This window comes from Sturnus vulgaris, chromosome W, assembly GCF_052056855.1.
Source record: "Sturnus vulgaris isolate bStuVul1 chromosome W, bStuVul1.hap1, whole genome shotgun sequence".
Classification (NCBI taxonomy): Eukaryota; Metazoa; Chordata; class Aves; order Passeriformes; family Sturnidae; genus Sturnus; species Sturnus vulgaris.
Genome location: NC_142282.1, coordinates 63659281 through 63679991, shown reverse-complemented (window position 1 = coordinate 63679991; position 20711 = coordinate 63659281). Strand labels below are relative to the sequence as shown.

At 41.5% G+C, this 20711-nt stretch overlaps 1 protein-coding gene and 1 long non-coding RNA gene across 2 annotated transcripts in view; one reads left to right on the top strand and one right to left on the bottom strand.

Moving 5' to 3' along the window:
- The window catches only part of LOC148220292 (ubiquitin-conjugating enzyme E2 R2-like), a 128771-nt gene that overhangs the window by 102980 nt on the left and 5080 nt on the right, over positions 1 to 20711 (bottom strand). The gene's annotated exons all lie outside the window — the stretch shown is intronic.
- Positions 11703 to 14792, top strand: LOC148220293 (uncharacterized). Its single transcript, XR_015799012.1, has 2 exons — positions 11703 to 12674; positions 13059 to 14792. It is a non-coding gene; the product is annotated as an uncharacterized LOC148220293 (long non-coding RNA).

Here is a 20711-nt window from a genome sequence, read left to right as displayed (position 1 = left end):
ATGTCACTCACCAACGAAAACTTCCATCTAACTTACTAAGACTTCAGAAGTCCAATGAACTATTAACTATAACACTAGCTTACATTACTAGTAGAGAAAGATGAGATTTTGCCACATTTTTTAGCATAGACAAAGTAGAAATAGCTGATATGATGGAAGCTTTGAATGAATTTGTCACAGCACCAGCTGAATCTGCATCAGTTACATCATTACCTGCCTAGTAACTTGTACCAGTACAGCCAAGTAGCTTTTAAACATGTAGGTTTAGAAAAATAGAGATAGTGTCTCTATTTCTAGATGTTTCCTAGTTAAAAGGTGATAGGAAATTGATCTTACCACCACCAGTTTTGTCTACTTCTGCCCTTTGCAGCAAGTAGTAGCTTATGAGTTTTCCACTTACATTTGAATGAAGCTTTGACCATGACTTTTCAGAAGTCACATAAAGAGCAGCTCAAAAACTGGTTATTAGATGAGAGGCAAAAAGTGTGCACTTAATCTTCTAAAGTTTCTCTGAGCACCTAGTGTTCTGTTTCATTGCCTGTAGAAATACTTGTCATAGTTAACAGTTAAATAATTGGCTCAAACCCTGCTTGTTTTATTCAGTCAGTCTTTCTCTGGGGTTTGCTTTTTGTGCAAAGGTGAAAGAATTAAATGCTCCATAAAGAAAAATATTCAAACTTACCAGTTTTACCTACAGAACCACAAAACAGCATGTGCAATCATGATTAGCAAAGCACAATCTCTGCAATTTAGCTCTGACATGGAACACAATTCTCACACATATTTGTTTGCATGCAAGATTTATTTTGCACTGGGTTTTGTTGCAATATTTGTATGACTACATTGAACAGTGGGACTGCAAAATGAAGCACTCCAGTAGTACCAGAATTCTCACCATATCCATCTGACATTTTTTGGGAATTAATACACTCTGGGAGGTAAGCATTTCTCCCCAAGGATCTTGCGTCATGCAACAAGAGGGCAGCCAGACACACTATCATTACAAGACAAGAACCAGCAAGGTTGTATCACTCAAGGATCCCACCACTGAAAACAGCAACTTTCTATTGTAGTCAAATCAATTCCTTGTACAAACTTCAAGCTGCTCATTGATCTGGGTTCTTCTGTCAACCCATCACCATTTCTCAATCTTAACTTTTGCTCTTTATTTTCCTAGAGATATTTAAGTGACTGCAGTTGCCAAGACAACCATTTAACCAACACCAGCACCTCAGCTCATCTATCCTGGGCTTCCCTTACATTCACCATGACTTCTAGGAAATCAGCTTCCAGAAACAGTCATTTTGAACTTTTTTTTTTATTTTAACTTTTAGTGGGCTTTGAGACCTGTCTTAAGAATCTTAAGTTACTGTCATTGGAATGGTTTCTCTAGTTATATCCTCAGAAATGAGGTTTCCTGCAAAAGCTGGAAGAAGTCCAATAGCTTAAATTCCAGAGCACTGAGGCAATGAAGTGAAAGATGTGATCACAGAGATATACATCCAAACCAGGTTTATGCACACCTATGCTGTCACTTCCAGTAACTCACTGAGGTCTCCCTCTATTTAATGTCTGTTACCAAGAGAAGCAGAAAGTGACTCAATATTTGCTATAATACTGATCAAATTCAACTAGGCCTTGAAACACATGCTCATACAGGTACCTTCTTAAAAAAAACAACTAACAGAACTTCCACAAAGAAATTAATAAGTGGATAATTGTAATCGCGCTTGTTACCTCATGGTGCTTATGGCCGCTGCATAGTGGGGGAGGGGCTGAAGACAGACACAGCACATTCCTTTGCTCGTTCAAGGACAACAGCATCAGTTTATTTATGGAGGCTACCTTTTATAGGGGGTTCAAAATTCATGTGCTTGACCATATAATTGGTTGAGGTCTTGGTGCTGCCCAGCTCCTTTGACTAATTATATGTCTGCAGCCTAGGTGGAATCTGATTGGATGAATATCCACTCAGGGGCCGGTGCATGGAACTCAGCTGGGTTTTCAAGGCAACCACAGCATAAGCCAAGCTTGCACTGCAACAACTGCCCTTTTCTTTTTATTATTAAAATTGTAAAAATGCTCTCTGTCACCTATCTACAAGGGCCCATTGCAAACAGGGTGGCAGAAAGCATAGGTCTAATTTGAGATGAGGTTTCTCACTGGAGCTGCAGCATTCATGTCTGAGGAGCTGTTAGGCGAGAACTATTAACATCACAATTTTTCAGCTTAACATGTCACAGGCTCAATGCTTAGAAGTTACAAAGTTACAATTCAACACTAAACAAAAATCCATTTAGCTCAAAAACATTCACTAAAAACAAGAAACCATTTAGCTCAAAAACATTTTAATTAAAAAACACATATTTCTATTTCATTTCTTTCTTTTGTTTTAAAAACTATAAAAGGAACAAAACATGCACTTTTGAATGAAATTGATATGGTGAGACTTATAATTGCCTATATGCTTTACCATCATCCAGTGTCTGTCATTGCTAAGGAGTTTCCCTTTCAAATCATAACTTAAGAGAATCTTCCCTGCATAAGATTCTCCGTGTTTATCTCAAAGGAAAGGGTTTCAGCTTTTGCAAGGCTAAATCAGCTAGTCAAAATGACTTGCTTTCATCTTTAGCTCAGAAACATCTAGGTTTAATCTTTTATCCTTGTCAGTCAAAGCCACAATCTGGCCAGGGCCAAGGCTTAAACTGAGAAGGTCTTTGATGGTAAAACTTTTCCTTCTTGGTTAAGGTTACAGCTTGGCCTGAGCTGAAAACCTAAACTGGCAGATTTCCCTATCATATCTTTAAAATAAACCTTCAATTAATGATATTATAAAGACGTTATAAACAAATATAATTATATATATATATGTAGCTCTTTTGAAAATACTATTTATCCTTTTGTTATAACTAAACAACTCAAAACTATTAAAGGAAACATCTCTTTTTCTTAGGTTTCACAAGTCTGGTATATAATTAGAAATGACACGTTTGTATCAGCATTACAGAACAGTGATAACAAAAGTCATTTTGATGTCTAAAGACACTATGAAGTTATTTCCTGAGGTTGGAAGGCATTTATCCTTATATAGGTATTGTACTATCATTTGTATATTTAATAACATCACTAATGGTTGCAGTGTAAATTAACGAACCTTTTCCTTTTGTTAAGTTTTGAAATTGACAACAATTTTAATTGCTTTAAACGTGTTTTGGGATGATAATATATCTTTAAATAATATGCTTTCTCCAGGAAAGGTACAGGGATATGACCTCAAAGCTGTAAGGCAAACTATTTTGTTAAATTTGAAGTTTCTGTTATTACTCTTTTATGTATAGTTTCACTCTTTGGTGATTTCAAATGATCTCAAATTACTTTAGTCTTGTGAATATTGCACCTGCATATTTGGTTTTAAAAATCTAATATTTTAAAGCTCTGTTTATATTTTGGTTCAGAATAACAAAACATGCAAATTAGTATTTCAGTGATAGAAGTAATAAGCTTGTTATACATGAAAAATTGCTATTAATTTTTATGCAGTTAGCATGAATGTTTTAGCTATATAGAAATATGAAAGGGAGTTGTTAGTGATTTTCAGCATGAAAATTAATTTTAGACATTGTAAACAAAAGTGATAGCAGGTAAGTGTTTAGAAAACTACAACTGAAATTTGTTAATGAAATACCTTTTTATACATTTGCTTTGCTGAACTTATGTTAGAATAAGCAAGATCTTTGAATTTTTCAGGATGGTTGAGTGAGTATGATGCTAGCCTTTGGAAAAGTAGAGGTAGGTGAAGCAACTGTTGGGCTCTGCTGGAGGCGAACGCTGCTGTCTGCTTTGCCTCGGTTGGTGCTGCTAAATTCTTTGGTTTGCATCTCCACTGTCTTCAGACAGTAGGCTGCCAGCATCTCGCTGCATTTGCTTAGGAGATGGCTTGCTCTTTGCTGCTATATTTTAGCTTTTCTATGTGCTTGGTGATATCTCTTTAGATTGGCTTGTTCATTAGTGTTTTTATGAAGCCACATTCTCAAAATCTTTTCTCCACTGCCTTTTACTTGGCAGGAACCTCGCAGGAACTTTTTCCATGCTCCAATTCTCGGTCCCGGTGCGAGTATAGGTGTTTGGGGTCATCTCCATGCCCGGGGCGGCAGCCTTTTGTGTGATTTGGGCTGCTTTAGAGTGCCACACGGTTGCAGGTGTTCCCCTTCAGATCTATGCGTCCGTCCCCTGCCACTGCTTTGTGAAAGGTATGTGAAGAGGGGACTGGTCTCTGAGGAGAATTTTCCTGGTTTCCACCGACACCACGTGGCATAGAGCTTTACTTCAATTGAATTACGGACCTGAAGATCTCCTCCAACTGCCCTGATAAACTTACAGTTTTTGGCTGGAGGTACAGAAAGGCTTGGAGGTGTGGTCAAAGGCTTGGCTTTGGAGGTCACCTGCTCCGTCTCTGAAGGAGGCGGTTCTGATTCCTTCACCCTTTACCAGATGTTCACAGGATCAGCTGTGGTGATATCATGTTGCTCTGCAGGAGGATGATGGCTTTGGCTTTCTCTGCTGATGTCTACTGAGTCCCTTGTTGGTATATAAAACTCCAATTCTAGCAGGGACGTTGTTCTCGGGAAACGGGTGCTACTCATCCCCAGTACAACGTCTCCAGGAATTCCTGGTGATGCACTTCCCAGACCCACACATGAAGGCTGGATCGGGGGTGAAGGCACACCCCCCCGGAGGCTGGGCCAAGGGCGGAGCCATGTCCCATGGAAGAGGTGCGGTTTCTCTTTTCCCGCTGGCGGCCATGCGGTCGCCGCCATCTTGGGTGCAAAAAACCCGTGGCAGCCGCCATCTTGGGGTGCTGAAGGGATCACTGCATGGTCCCCTCCCGCGGAGCGGGGTGGCATGACATGCTCACCCAAAGCAGCAGTGTTATAAATGAGAGACAAAAGTCTCGATATTCAGTAAAATTTTGGATTGCTTTATTTGATATAGAAAGAGCAAGCAGCGCGCTGGGGAACGCGAGGGGTCACCGCCCACTCCACGCTCCACCAAACCTTGGTTTGCAGCCTCTTCTTATACTGTGGGTTCTCATTGTAATCAATACTTTTGGGTTTGTTTTTTTTTGCTGTCATAATTTTGCTAGGTAAGCAGTGGTGGTTGAATAAACATCCTTACACAAATTCACAAAGCCTTTGGGTGATAATCAGTCACAGATAGCCATCTGGTCCTTGTAGATAACCACCAGAGAAGTTCTGGAAGTCTGGTCCTTGAGATAGGCAGCATTGATCAGACAAAGGCAGGAAGGGCTTTTTGGGAAGTTCGATTTTGCAAGCTGGTAGCCGATACAACTTATTTGAAAAACATAACATAATATAACATAATGTAATGTAACATAATACAACATAATATAACATAACAAGGTGATTTTAAACAGAATTATTTAATCATATAATTTCCTTTATCTAGTGTCCATGCTTCACTTCAGAGCTTAGCATTCTGGTTTATGCAAATCCCAATGCTTTTGTGATTAACACGAATCCTTTATCAATTGTCACAAGCAGTATGGGCTGTGCCAGCTATCACAGTCTCACAGCAGCAGGGCATGGTCCCGCAGTGGCCATGGCTAGCCGAATTTGGCGTGGGGGGGTATAGAGAGATGGTCGGGCAGCTCCCATGGCTTTGCACAACTGTCTTTTATTTCTGTGTGGGGGTTTAGCAGCCGTTTGTACCTGCCCTGTCTGTCCTCCTTCCCCTTTCATTATTTAATTGGTTTACTAAGTCCAGCATGATCTTCCATGGTTTTATAACACTGATGGCTGTTTCATCGCCATCAGAGGCTGCTGCAAGTATGTTTTTGCCAACCCTCTCCCAAGTTAATAAGCGTAACAAAGTCCCTTGTGATATATCCAGTTCATGGCTTTTGCACCACATGAACAGGGCTGGTAAAGCCTGCTCATAGTAATTAATCCCTGTTTTTTAATGAAAAAAAGTCCATATTTTCAGGATGGGGTATTCTGCTGTAGAAACCTACGCTCCCATGATTCCAACGGCAGTTCCAATCCTCTAGGGGGTTTCTGGAATCACACAGCAGCTCCACCATCACCACCAAGATTTTACAGCAAATTCCACTGTTTGCAGCAAATTCCGCTCCTTTGGCACCGTCACACCGGCTGATTCTTGGCTATTTCCACAGATCGCAACAAACCCATTGCTTTCTGCCGTCCCACTGGCTGTGCTTGCAGCAGATTCCACTGCTCCTGTCTTCCCACAAATCCGCGGTATTTAAAGTGACTGAGTCCATATCTCATGAGGGGGCACCACTTGTAACCGCGTTCGTTACCTTCTGATGCTTGTGACTGCCGCGTGGTGGAGGAGGGGCTGGAGACAGACAGAGCCCACTCCTTTGCTCGTTCAAGGACAACAGCATCAGTTTATTTATGGAGGCTACCTTTTATAGGGGGTTCAAAATTCGTGTGCCTGACCATATCACTGGTTGAGGTCTTGGTGCCGCCCAGCTCCTTTGACTAATTATATGTCTGCAGCCTAGGTGGAATCTGATTGGATGAATATCCACTCAGGGGCTGGCCCATGGAACTCAGCTGGGTTTTCAAGGCAACCACAGCACAAGCCAAGCTTGCACTGCAACAGATAATGTCCATAGCTATACAAACGTTTTAATTAAGGCTTTAATTAAGTTGTCAAACTCCTGGTATGACAGCCATGAAACCTGGTGCCCAATTCAGCTGAGCTATGCAAGCAGCTATGTCCTCAGAAGATACAATACAGTTTCTAGGAGTTTTATAACAGTAAAAGTAGAGAAATAAGACCCTGCATAGCACTCCTCATCTTCCAATCCATTTATGTTAGTCTCCAAAAAAAGAAGGCATCACAACAAAAGATTTGATCAGAAATTACATTTGATAAAATAGGTGATAAACCAACATAAACAGTTAAGCCAGGTTTGGTTAAGTTCTACCACTAAAACTACCAGCAGCATTTGAAGCCATTTGAGAGCAGTTTCCCAATTTTATTTCTATATGGCTCTCACTGCTGTGACTTAAACACAGATTTAGAGTTGCAACTATACTAGCTTTGCATCTGTTAGCACAGATACTGGTATTGGTCTAACCATGGTAACATGGGCTTAAGCATAGACTACTAAACCAACTCATAAACTGGATCAATTCATAACCTTGTGTTAAATATTGTGCTGTCACTACCAGACCACAAGCATACTTAAACACTATAAAATTATCTCAATGGTTTAATACTGTGAACCTTGGTGGTTTGCCATGGTTGACAGTGTCACTGAAGAAAGCCCCAAGTATTCCTTTTGCTGTACCTATTAACAGAAGGTTAACAAGACTAGAGCAAGGATATATTCTGCCTGAAACTCAAATTCTACATGGCAATCCCATTAAGCTATGACCAAACATTATTTTAGTGATTAAGTATACAACAGCATTTATCAGTGCACTCATAATTAAAGCAAAGAAGCATCTGGCAGTTAGAAACACCAGCTTTCTTTATAAAGGTACCTGCAGGTGAGTTGTGCTATAGTTTTCTATTTAAACTGCTTGTTAAGTGTAGAATTTGGCTTTCTGCCCACATTTTAAGATAAGTATTATGGCATAGCCTGGGTAATTGCACGTTTGAAGACAAACACAACAGAAATCAAAAGCATGTCAATAATATACATAAAACCTCAACTTAATAGAATCAAATCTTGCTATATGAAGTTGCCAGCTCCACAAAGCACCATACCAGGCTGTTTCCACTTGCTGTACTACAGAGCTATGAGCCATTTCACACTTCCACACTGTGCTGGTTTGAAAACAAAACCAGTGAGAGACTCCAAGTCAGAAATACAATTTAATAGGAAAAAAAAGAGAAAAAAATGAAATACATGCAATAGTACAAAAGAAACCACTGACAGAGTCAGAATACAACCTGACACCCTACTAGTTAGGGTGGTGGTAGCAGTCCAGATGAAGTGGTCTTGTTGAAGTAGCAATCCTGTAGAAAGGTCTGGGAGCTCTTGTCCTCTGGAAACCAGTGGGTAAGGGCTGCTTTGGTGTTCCAAATCTCCGTTTTTATCTAGGTAGGACATGTTTGGCTCCTCCCCCTGGGTGGAGCATTTCACAATGAGGTGATGTAATTTTATCAGTCATGCAGTGGAACTTAATGGCCCATTAGCAGAAGATATCTTCCTGGAGGAAGGATGGGTTGTGGAAAAGATAAAGAACACTGCCCCACCTGGTTCTTAACAGATGGCCCATTAGCAGAGGATATCTCCCACAGACATATGGATCACTGCCCCACCTGGTTTCAACAGATGGTGATAGAATACATACTTTGGGCACATCTTTACATTGCAACCCAGGACACACACTTAACATCAAATTCTGAATACCAGTTTTGCTACACTGAGAGGCTTTATTTTGAACCTCATCTTCAAAGCACAGGAGATAAGACCTGAGGTGGCTATACTAGAAGAGCTCACGGAGCAATTAAGACAGCACAAGAATGAAATTGTAGAGGTGGGAGGTAAAAAAAAAATTGGGTAGCTCTAAAATCAGTGTGGATCCCTCTAATATTTCAAATGATAAGGTAGCCAAGGCATAGCTTTGCCTCCTCCAACAAGCTCACCCAGATTCTCCCCAATAATCTAAAAATTATTTGTGAAGCCTGCATAGCGTCCAGCAAGTCTACATACCCAGGCCTTGATGGCTTTCTCTTCAACACCAGGAATGTTCCCCTCCTCCCCTAGTGTAAGTTGCATTTTTTGCACTTACAGAATTGCTGCAGTCTGTGCAGAGGAGTGTGACTTGTCAGTATATCAGGATCTGTGCTGGGGTGCTTCAAGAAACTGCTCAGGTTTTTATTTTTAAAAAAACAGAATTAAGCAGAAGTTCTTATTAAAAAAACTCATTGTTTTTGTGCTTAAGCAGCCTGGAAGCTATTCACTTGACAATTTCTTCATCTATTCCAAATTTAAATACTGTACTTGCAAACATGCAAGTTGAATTTGTTTTGGAAGAAAGCTTTCCCATGTGCTATTTATAAAGCAAAATTGTTTCTACCTACAGATTTAGTCAACTATGCTATTATAAGATATACCCATTTTACATTAAATATGTTAACTTATTCAAGATCATGCATACAAATCCATTTCAAATAGAATGCTTTTGATCCCTATCCTGCTCACTAAATTATACTGCCTCTTACTATTGTCAAAGAACATTTTGATGCTACCTTACATTCAGAGTTGTACAAACCTCCCATATGTCGACATGACTCCTCCAATCCTAGCCCTGTGTCCTTCAGATGAGCACCTCTTACAGTCAGCAACAGATCTAAAACAATGCAATGCACTGGCTCTCTCATCCTGTTTGTGTAACATCCGCAGACTATTCTCAACAAGTGCCATGCTTCACCCACACAAAGAGCCTAACAGATGATTAATTCCAAATTGTATATCCCTTTCACCCAGTCTGACATCAGATTGTAGGAATTCATGTTCAGAGTAAACATGACAAAGCAATATTCAATAGCTCTACCAAACAAAGCTCAACTAAATGTACTGAAGAAAGCTTGTTGACTGCTACCTAGCAGAAGACAATATTTTGTTGACCATATGAGCATGTAGCAGCAGACACAACACCCTTTTTTGGAAAAAAGATACCGATTTCCCATAATACTCTTATTTCAAGTTGACATCATCTAGTTATTAATCTGCAAATTAAAATCCAAATTCAACATGTCAACCAAGCATTATTAGTAGGTTTTAGGCTCAGCCTAAATGTTGTCATCCTCAGGTTTTCTGCATCACTATAGTTGCAGAAGTTATGTAGCCTAACAAAACATAAGTCCCTTACAAACACAGGGATTCTCCTTCCCAGTGTCATCATGGTGTTTTTCCATAACATACCTCCCTTGTAACATATACTTTTTAAAATAAATATATTTAAAATAGAGTTTAAATTACAACAATGCAAAAACAAGCAAACAAAAAAATGCTATTCATCCAGGAAACATACTACATATATTCTTTCCAGAGTATAGAAATCACTACTCTATACTTAAGAAAAGGGAAGAAAAATCCCTAAATTTGAAGAAAATACTGAACAAAACAGCTAGGATATCACAAAGAAATTGGTGTATACAAAAGTTAAGGATATAGAACTGATGCAGCCTTCCAACAGCTCAAAGAGTTTCTTTCCATCTACTAGCCTCTATCCAGAGCTTTGCTAGATTTGTTGAAGTATAACTCACAGGCTCTCCCCTAGCATCACCAGCAAGCTTACTTTTGTTTTAATAGCAGAAATTAGCTATTTTAGAAGTGTTGGTAAAGAGTAGGCAGGTCAAAAATACTTCACTGTTCTCTTGAAAATAGGTGAAAGTCACCCACATGCTCAGCAAAGCCGATAACTGCAGAGGGAAAGATGAAACAGAACAAGGCTGAGATACCAGGAACTCTAATCTGGTCATGTGGTGACCTTATGTCAGCCCTCAGTCACACCCCAAAGTTCAGTATAGGAAGAGGGAGACACCCAAGATGGGCTTGGATTCCCAGAGACCGCAAGACAGATTAAGAGGCCTGGTAGCATCACGATGACAGGTTTTTTTGTGGCCAAACATACTAGAGCCTTCCTCCATGCCTCTGCCATTGCACAGACCTGACCCCACAGTATGTTGCATTAGCTACTTGGACACCAGGCAAGATCAAGTATGGTGCACTTGCCAAAGATCACTGAAGATATGTCCATGAGGCATGGGAACAGACAATGCCATGCTTTGGGATGGTTACTCACTACCCATACCCCAACCTGACCTGATCTATTACTTAGCAATACCATCTACAACTTCAAGCAGGAAACTCCTTGGCTGAAGTAGGCAGCACATACCTACAGCAACCAGCCCAGATGTGATCTCATGGGCATTACCATTAAGCAGTATGGCTTTTCACAGCTTTTGTTGATTGGCAGCATGTTACTTAATTGCCTCTTGCAGGCAAAATATGGTCCATGGTTGAAGAGCCCAAGCATCAGCAGATCATTCACACCAGAGGCATGGCTAGTGTTACTTTCCTAATGAGTCTGCTCCTAATCCTTTGGGGGGTCAAAACAAACTTCAGTATTAACACATTTTTGAGAATAATCCAGTCAGTTCCAAAGTGTAAAAGTCCAAGTGTTCATAGCCTCAATAAAGTCTAGCCCACTTACCCAGCTTCCCCCAGTAGTGCCACTATTGCTGCATTTCAGGCCAAAGGCAGCCAAGCTTCTTCCACACAAATTAAAGTTAAATCTCACAGAAAGAAGAAAGCATGTTAGCCAAGTTTTAAAGCACATAAGCCTTCAGGTTTCTGGTACACATTGAGAAATGGAAATTGTTATAGATGACTAATTTGATGGTTGGCTCTCACAATCAAGAGATTAATATGTGTATGTTAAAGAAAGTTTTATTGATGTATAGTTATGTTACTGTGATTTGTTATTTAGCTGTCCTCTGTTCTCCCCATAGTTCCCCTTCCCTCCCCGTGTGATTAAACTGTGCCCTTGCATAGGGCATTTTGGGAGGAGGGAAGGCTTGTTACTAGGAGGCATGGCATGACAACACCTGACCTCCAATCAACTTGCAAAAAAGTCGTCTCCACCAATAGACGGCAAAGAAAGAGTTGACTGACAAGACTTTAGGAGGGGCCAAGGGTATAAAAAGCAGAGCATCCATTTTGTAGACAAGCATATGGGAGTTTAGTCCTATGTTCTCAGCACTGTAATTTTTCCTTATTCAGTCCTCTGTTGTATTTTGTTAAGGTTTTTAATAAAAGTTTGAAATTTCAAAAGTGAGCATTGTTTCTCACAGAAATAATTTCGTATGTTGAAGTCTCAGAACTCTAATTTTCATATGCTCCAATGGAGATCACACAGTAACATAAAATGGCTAGTTTCATTTAGAAGTTCACTGGTGTCCTGGTTCTGTCCAGGACAGGGTTAATTTTTGCAGCAGCCAGGAGGGGCACAACCCCGAACCTGGGGTTATTAGATACTGCCATGCATGGCAGGGGGGGACGACACAAAGTGGGGTGATGTTCTTTCCTCTTTTGCTGGGGTGTACAGTCAAGTTGCACTGAGTTCCAAGTGGTGAGCAATTGTGTGTGAATTATTTGCCTGTCTTGTACACACTGTTATTAGTATTGTTGTTAAGGTTCGCTTTCTTATTTCACTGCTGTTTCTAATAAATTGTTTGTATCTCAACCTGTGATCTTTACCATTTAGTGTCACCAATTCTCCTCCCCATCCTGCCTTGGGGGAGGGGAGGAGTGAGTGAGCCATGGTGGTCTGGATTTCAATGTTGCTGGGGTTTAAGATTCTTTCTTTTGTTTCTTTCTCTCAAAGAATTTTTCCCCATATGTGTTGCTAGGAGACAATAACGACCAAGTACTTAAGAGAGACAAAAGAAACGGCCACAGCTCCGGGGAGGCGTTCAGCTGGCTACTCCCTCTTTTTACCTGGGGATTTCTCTGGGAAGGGCAGAGAATTGGGCTGGAAAAAGAAGGGGCTGAGGCAACTGCAACCTCTTGTGCTCTCAGCATTCGGAGGGGAAGGAGGCTGCAGTCACTGTGGGAAGAATTCACCACCACTGCAGGGTTCTGTCTTCTGCTGCCTTCTACCGTGAGTGGAGCTCTGCTCGTAAGAGCAGTCGTTGCACTGGGACCTTATTAACACCCTACCTCACTAAAAAAGGACTTTCACCATCTGCTCGGGTACCTCAGAGGAGAACCCCAGGTTCCTGACCCCTTTCCCCTCCCAGGGAGCCTTTCCCTTGTCCTGCTCGGGAGCCGGGCTGCTCCCACCCCCACCGTTTTTTGCCACTGGTCTGAGGTTTCTTTGCTACACTGTAACTTGCACCCCCTGCCGTGCTGGGACGCTCCGCGGTTTCAGCTTACAGCTGCCGAGTTTCTGATACATTCCACCTACCACTCTGGGACTTTACTCATCCCTGCCTTCCGAGCTTGCTACTCCGAGGTTCCTGCTACAGCTCTTTTTGCTATCCAGAGGAGGTACCAGAATCGGCTCCCCCTGTGAGTTCGTAAAGGAAGCATTTTCTCCATCCATTTCTGCTGGCTGCATCCGCCATTACTGTGTGGAGGGAGACGGCTGAAACCCGCGCCACAGCGCCCCCTGCAGCTGCAAAGGAATCATCACACCTACCCTGCCCGACTGGGAGCCCAACAGCACCCCTGCTGGCTGCGACCGTAACTACACCTAAGTGGAAAGGGCCTGCAGTCAAGAAGGCTGCTACTGGGTTTCTGGTTTTCTTTGCTGCCGCTGCCACTGTTGTTTGTTTCCCTTGTTATACATACTAGTAAAGAACTGTTATTCCTTTTACCATATTCTTGCCTGAAAGTCCCTTGATTTCAAAAATGATAACAATTCAGAGGGAAGTGAGTCATATTTTCTGTAACAGCTTGGTGGGGGAGAGGTCAGAGACAGATGCAACACACTCTCCATCTTCTACAAGGACAACAGTAATGTTTATTCATGGAGGCCCCCTTTTATAGGGGGTTCAAAATTCCTGCGCTTAGAACACCTGATTAGTCGAGGTCTTGGTACCACCCAGCCCCCTTGACCAATGATATGTCTGCAGCCAAGGTGGAATCTGATTAGGTGAGGTCCCTGTTTGGGTTTGAATATCCACCCAGGGGTCAGCCCATGGAACCAGGCCAGATCTCCGAAGCAATTGCCCAGTACAAGCCAGCTTGCACTGTGACAATTTTCCATTCCAAGGGAGGCTCCTGCCTTCCTTAGCAGACACCTGTCTTTCAAACCAAGACAAGTGGGAACACTAAATTGGGGAATACCATTCCTAAACTTAGAACAGCCTTATTTGGCACTCAGTGTAGGGCACAAAGGGTTGAGATAACAGCTCTGCCAAGAGCAGGTTAGAAACAAATTTGATGTAAGCATTTGTAATAGGTATGGAGCCACTGGTTACAATGTTGTTTCCTCTGTGCACGTGGTTGTGGTACCTAACCCTGTATATACTCCCATATATGGACTATGTGCTTTTCATTATGCTCTTCAGAGCAGGGAGAGGGATCAGGATTGCTTTGTCACTGTACTGTGGGATATCAGTTTAGGACATAACATCAAGGGCAATGAGGATCATTTTGGGATATATATTTAGTGTTGCTCGCCTGCCCCAGCTTTGGGTGCTACCTTTGGGAATTCATTAATAACCATACCCAGTCTGTAGGGATACAGGGGAGGATGATTTCCCCCAGCTTTTATCGACTTTTCTTCTTCAGGTTTGTTACAACAGAATTAAGAGATATGAATTTTTTTGTATGTTAAGGAAAGCATGTTCTTCTTGCTATGTCTACTTAGTACCAGTGATGCCTTAAAATTTTAGCCTTTATATTTTTCAAATCCTGTACTGCATTAGAGCATAACTCTAAACTCCATATAAAGTCTTAGTTAACTGTCTTCAAATTTTAGTCAGACAAAACAATCCCTCTAAGCCTGAGATTCAAGGACACCCTAAAGCTTCAGGCTCCGGAAAGTATAGAGAAAAGTTAATTCAGGGAAAGCAAACTGGGAGAATACGACTTCATTACCTGAAACTGTAATTGAAGGATTAACCCCTGATATGTAAATCGACCAAGCTTATATCTGTCTGAAAAACTCGTGACCGTCATCTATCTTGGGTGTAGCACCTCCTGGAGGCTTTGACTTGCCAAGGTGTACCTTCTGAAGGCCTTTAATAAATAACTACGCTTACTCCGTTAATCTTGTCAAGCCGCTGTTCTACGTAGCCAAAACAAGGCATCACCATCCACACCATATTTAAAGTGATGACAGATTTTTAGGAAGGTCATTCAGAGATCTTCACCAAGGGTGGGATAGTAATGAGTGGCATGGAATGTGGCAGAAAATGGGCCAGTATTTGGAGGACTTCTCCAATGGTTTGGAAGGTTATCTCTGAACAACCAGAGAACCCTGTTAGACTGGAAGAATATTTGAAAGGAAAAATGCTGTGGGGCAGTTCCAGAAAGGTGTAAAATTATGGAATTTGCTGGGCTCTGGCTGCTATTTATCAGACACTGCCCATTACTAGATAGCCCCCTCAGGGGGAGGAGGAGGAAAACAGAGCAACTGGCACTGTGGCCACTCAAACTGCAGCTGAACCAGAGGAACAACCCATGCTGGTAGCAGTCACCCCTATACAGAAGAAAAAATCCAAGACCAAAGTGAGGGATAAAGAGGAAGTAGGGTCCTCATAACAAGAATAAAAGGAATGGCCAGAGATAGTAATTTGATCCCTAGCCCTGGGTGAGCTGCGAGATATGTGAAAAGATTTCAGCTGCCAGTAGGGTGAGCCCATGGTGACCTGACTGTTCCAATGCTGCAATACCATGACCTAAGATATGGAACTAGATGGTAGTGAAGCCATGCAGCTGGGATCCCTGTCCTGGGATGTGGGCATTAACCAGGGGATTGGGATAAAGACAGAAACTCTCAGCCTCTGGAGATGACTCCTGTCAAGCATGAGGGAAAAGTATCTTTTCACGGATGATCAGTGCACTGAGACAAGTGGAACACCATGGAGCAAGGTATCTAGTACCTGAGAGAATTAGCTGCGCTGGAGGTACTCTATAAGGATTCAAGTAACGAGCAGTCCCTTATAGATCCAGATGAAGTCTAGGGCACACAACCCATGTGGCGGAAGTTCCTATGGACCACGCCCTCGTCGTACACCAACTCACTGGTGTTGATGTCATGGAAATGAGAAGAAACAGTGGATAATTTGGTTGCTCAACTGGTAGTATGAGGAAAATCTCTCTTCCTCCCTGTGAGCCTGCATCTCAGCCACAGAAAGACTGTGTGCCCTGCCAGTACAGGCCAGAGTCTCTGCTATTAAGAGCAAGCACACCCCTGCTCAAGAGAGAAAGGGAACACACCATGAGGTAGGTAACCTGTGCTTTTACCTGCATGATCATGGAGAGGACATGAGGAAGTAGGATGGAAAATCTACCTCTGCCCTAGGAGCCACGGGTATGTGAGTTGAGAGGAAGAACATCCACCACGGGAAATTCTTCAAGGATAAATGCTGCTCCTGTTTCCAGTGGGCAGGTCCTCAGACAGAATGGAAGGTGCTGATGTTACTTCAAATCCTCTTGAAGAGGCCTGTGGTTCATCATATTTACAACAAATGAACAACGAGTACCATGACCAGAACTAGAGGGGCCCTGCCTTCAGCCAGGTGGAGGAAAGAGACAATCGGATCTATTGGACTGTGTGGATCTGATGGCCTGGCACATCAGACCAACAGGAGTATAAGGCTTCAGTTTACAGCAGTGCACAATGTACCCTGATGCCATCATGATATAGCAGGGCAGAATCCATCTCTGTTTCTGGGGTGACAGGGGGATTCCAACAGCTGACTGTACTGGAAGCTGAACTGAGCCTGTCTGAGAATGGCAAAAATACCCCATTCTTGGCATAGATTACCTCAGGAGAGGGTATTTCAAGGGCCCAAAAGGGCATTGTTGGGCTTTTGGGATAGCTTCTGTGAAGACAGAGAAAATTAGGCAGCTGAATACCTTGCCTGGTCTCAGAGGATCAAAGAACAACAGGTAGTGATCACTTGCAGTACATTGATGACATCATCGTATGGGGCAACACAGCAGAGGATGTTTTTGAGAAAGGGGAAAAGATAATCCATACCCTTCTGTAGGTCGGTTTTGCCATAAAGCAAAGTTAGATGAAGGGATCTGCCCAGGAAATTCAGTTTTTAGCAGTAAAATAGCAAGATGGGACAGTACAATGGACTGGTAAAAACCACATTGAAAGCAATAGGTGGTGGGACCTTCAGACACTGGGATCTACATTTAGCGAAGGCCACCTGGTTACTTAACACTAGAGGCTCTACCCATTGAACTGGCCCTGCCCAATCAAAACATCCATGTGTATATGAGGAATGTGTTAGGGAAGACAGTTTGGATTAGTCCTGCCTCAAGCAAAGGCAAACCCATCTGTGGGATTGTTTTTGCTCAAGGACCCAGGTGCACCCGGTGGGTAATGCAGAGGGATGGGGAAACATTATGTGTACCTTAAGGGGATTTGATTTTTGAGTGAAAAGAGCCTGTAATGTTGAATTGTATAATACTGGTTTCTGAATGACACTGCCACTGTATGTCATAACTCCCACGGACAGTGAGAATGGACTGCTCCACATAGAGCAGTCGTGAGCTCCTGATGAAGCAACCAGCCAACAGCACACCAGCCCTCCTTCCCTGGAAGACATCTAGGACAGATAGAACCCAGTCATGGACTAAATGAAGTCAGCAGACATCTTGGAAGTGTAGTCACGGACAATGGAAATTTTCAGCAATGGAGAGACGGGGACATCCAAGTCTGGATCAGAAGCCGATTTTATTGAGTATACAAGGTGTTTATATAGGGTTTTACTTGTATGGCACTTATATAGGGTTCTGTTATTGGTAACAATTTCCCATTGGTTACACATTCTTCATGACATCACATCATCTGGTAACATTATCTTATCACAAAGTTTCACAACATGTTTCTTGGTCACTTCTTGCCCAGGGAGCATTTATCTGTGTCTGTCTCTCCCACGGTTTCTGCTCCATCAGGTCCCTTTATCAGTTCCACTGCATTCTCTGTTTTATTCCCTATAGAAGTGATGGCTGTGCTTGTGCATGTATATATGTACATAGGTTTGAAAGCTGTAAGATCTGGGCAAGAGGCAGATGGTATAGAGTAAGAGGTGGATAATGTCCTAGTTCCAGCCAGGACAAGGTTAATTTTCACAGCAGCCAGGAGGGGTATAGCCAGGACCCTGAGGTTATTAGATACCACCTCATGCCATGCATGGGAGGGATGGAGGGCAGCGATGTTTTTCTCTCTATTAGTATTGCTGTTGATACTGTTCATTTTCTTATTTTATTGCTGTTTCTAGTAAATTCTTCAATTTACAACCCATGATCTTTTTGTGCCTCCAATTATCCTCTCCATCCCACCACAGGAGGAGGGAGCAAGCAGCACATGGTCTGAAATATTTCAGTGTGAACAATAAATTGGGGAATACCATTCCTAAATGACAACAACTGGTCTTCCAAAGAAGTGACAAATAACTTTCTATAGAGGACTTGTTAACATGACTAGTTGCCTCAAGAGACAGCCATTTGACACTTACTGTTCAAATTCAATAGATGATTGTAATGTTTCTTCTGTTGTATAAATCTAAGTTTTTAACAAAAGTTGAGCTTCAATGCCTTTTCTGCTTAGCATTTTTAATAACTTATGGTCACAAAAAACCCAAACAAACCACATGAGAGATTAGGCAGAGATCTCACTAAAGTAGCTATATCATTAAGAACTGACAAAACTTTCATCAAACATTTGTGTATGGGCATTTTGTTACCACATTAATGACAAATTAGAAGGGATTTAGATAATAGCTACAAGACACTGGAAAAGGTACAAAAGAAACCTTAACCTCTCAAGCTTAACACATCACTGAAAGGCATTCAGCTATGGTGGCACAAGTAGTGGCAGAGTTGCATTTTGCAAGAGAAGTAATTGGGAGCACAGAGATGAAATTCAGTTTTCATCAATGCATAATAACATGCCCATTCTTTTAATAAAGGCAAGTGCTTTCACGGATAGTTATTCTAGCCAAGATCAGCAAACATTTACACACCAGTGTAGTTTATACCCATGAATTACAAGGTTATACAAGCAGACTATGCAAGATCAAAGGCATACTCTTAGAATGCCTTTTAAGTCAAAGCTACTCCATTGCATGGCTTTTGTTTTGACAAGGCCAAAGAGGGTGCTGCAAAAGAGAATATTATTCACAGCCTTTGCCTAGGTCTGACAGCAAAAGGTTCCTAGCTGTAGAGATTCCTAAAGATTAATTTAAAACCATTTTTGCACAATGTCTATCACACAAGAATTGACCCAAGTGGCACAATTGACTAAACATTGGTCCTTACACTCTTCCAATACTCTGGCAAAGAGTTTCGCATCTTAACGCCTCCAAATATTTTGCTACAATGAATATGAAAACATATGCCTTAAATACTTTAACTAGGATACATATCTTAACTTGGGGAAGAGTCACATAGCTATTGCAAACATGTCCCTACTGCCATCAACTTAAGTTTCTTCTCCCAAGCAAAAGCCCTTTACCCAAAGTTCTCAATTACTTGTATCATTTTAAGAAAACAAAACAGCCCAATTGAAACTCATCATGTCATGTTTTAGTACTAAAATCTTAAGCAGTAAGACACAGTCTGCTTGCCAGGCAGCCTTCTCTGGGATTAACAAATACTACACTATCTGAAAGTGTCACCCACTTAAGACAGCCCTTTCACATTCCCCTTGTTTTCCATGTGATGGCCTCAATTAAAAAATTCCAAACATCCAGAAAGTCTGAAGGTCACATTTCTTCAAGTCAAGCAAGATTCCAAAATATACATGCATCCCAATTCAGTAGCTTTATCTTTTCTCTTATTTGTAGGCCACTTAGGGCAGATACTTATGCATTTAAAATATTTCAGAAAATGTGGAGATAGGCAATCAGTTTGGCTCATCTGGCTACTAGTGCTTTGGGGGAAGGTACACAGTGCCAAATTACTATTAAACTGATCTGGTGAGATGAGATATTCAGTCACTACCACAACAGCTTAGTAATTGCAATTCTTCTAACTCAAAATTCTGGATAAAACACTAAAGTTTTAAAAAATGAAGTAGCACTCTGGAAATAGGCAGCGAATTTTGTGTACATGCATGTATATGCACACATCTGATGACACATAGCCCAAATTATAAGAGGACATGCTATATTATGAGTCACATGACCGCTAGTCCAGCCACACTGCAGACCATCTGCAACTGCTACATTTCCAACTAACTCAGTTACATTTTAGTTCAAGATAATATCTTGGCTGTTTAGCCTATACTACACATTACTATGACTATCTGATGATGGCCCTAAACTACACAGCCAAGCAGGATGTCAAAGAAAAGAATAAAGTTCTGCAAGCATTTTTTTCTGGCATTTCCTACCCTCTAGATATAAAATGAGCATCATAGATTACAACTAAAGTGTTATCAAAAAGAAAACATTCAGTGTAAATATATCACCCTGTAAAATAACAGGCAGTGTAAACATGACTTCAGAAACAGCAAGGTAAAAACATGTTTGAGCTTTGGAGAAGTTACAGATGTGGTCCAACATTCAGACACTGGCAGAACATCACTGCAATAGCAGAGATCTTAAGGATTTACCAGGCAAACAAAATATTAACATCACCCTTCTAACACTACAGAGTCAAAAGCTCCCATTAATTTCCATAATATAAACCAGATCTAAAGCTATGCACATGCTTTTAGTTATTATTTCTTGAACAGACTTGCAAGAAACCTCAAGAGGCACAATTCTTCACATTGCTATCCAAGAAAAAGTCATGTTTTATTTTACCTTATCCAATGATCACTCTGTGCAGACTCATGCAAATACAGCCAAACAATGAATTATGCAAACTGACAGTGCTCAATCTTTCCAAATGGAAAGCTTTCTATTTTTATCCTCATGGCAGAGGCAAGGTCTCCTCTTGCCATACAACAGGACCTAAGTGCACACAATCTTCTATTCTCAGGCAGTATTAGAAGTGGAAA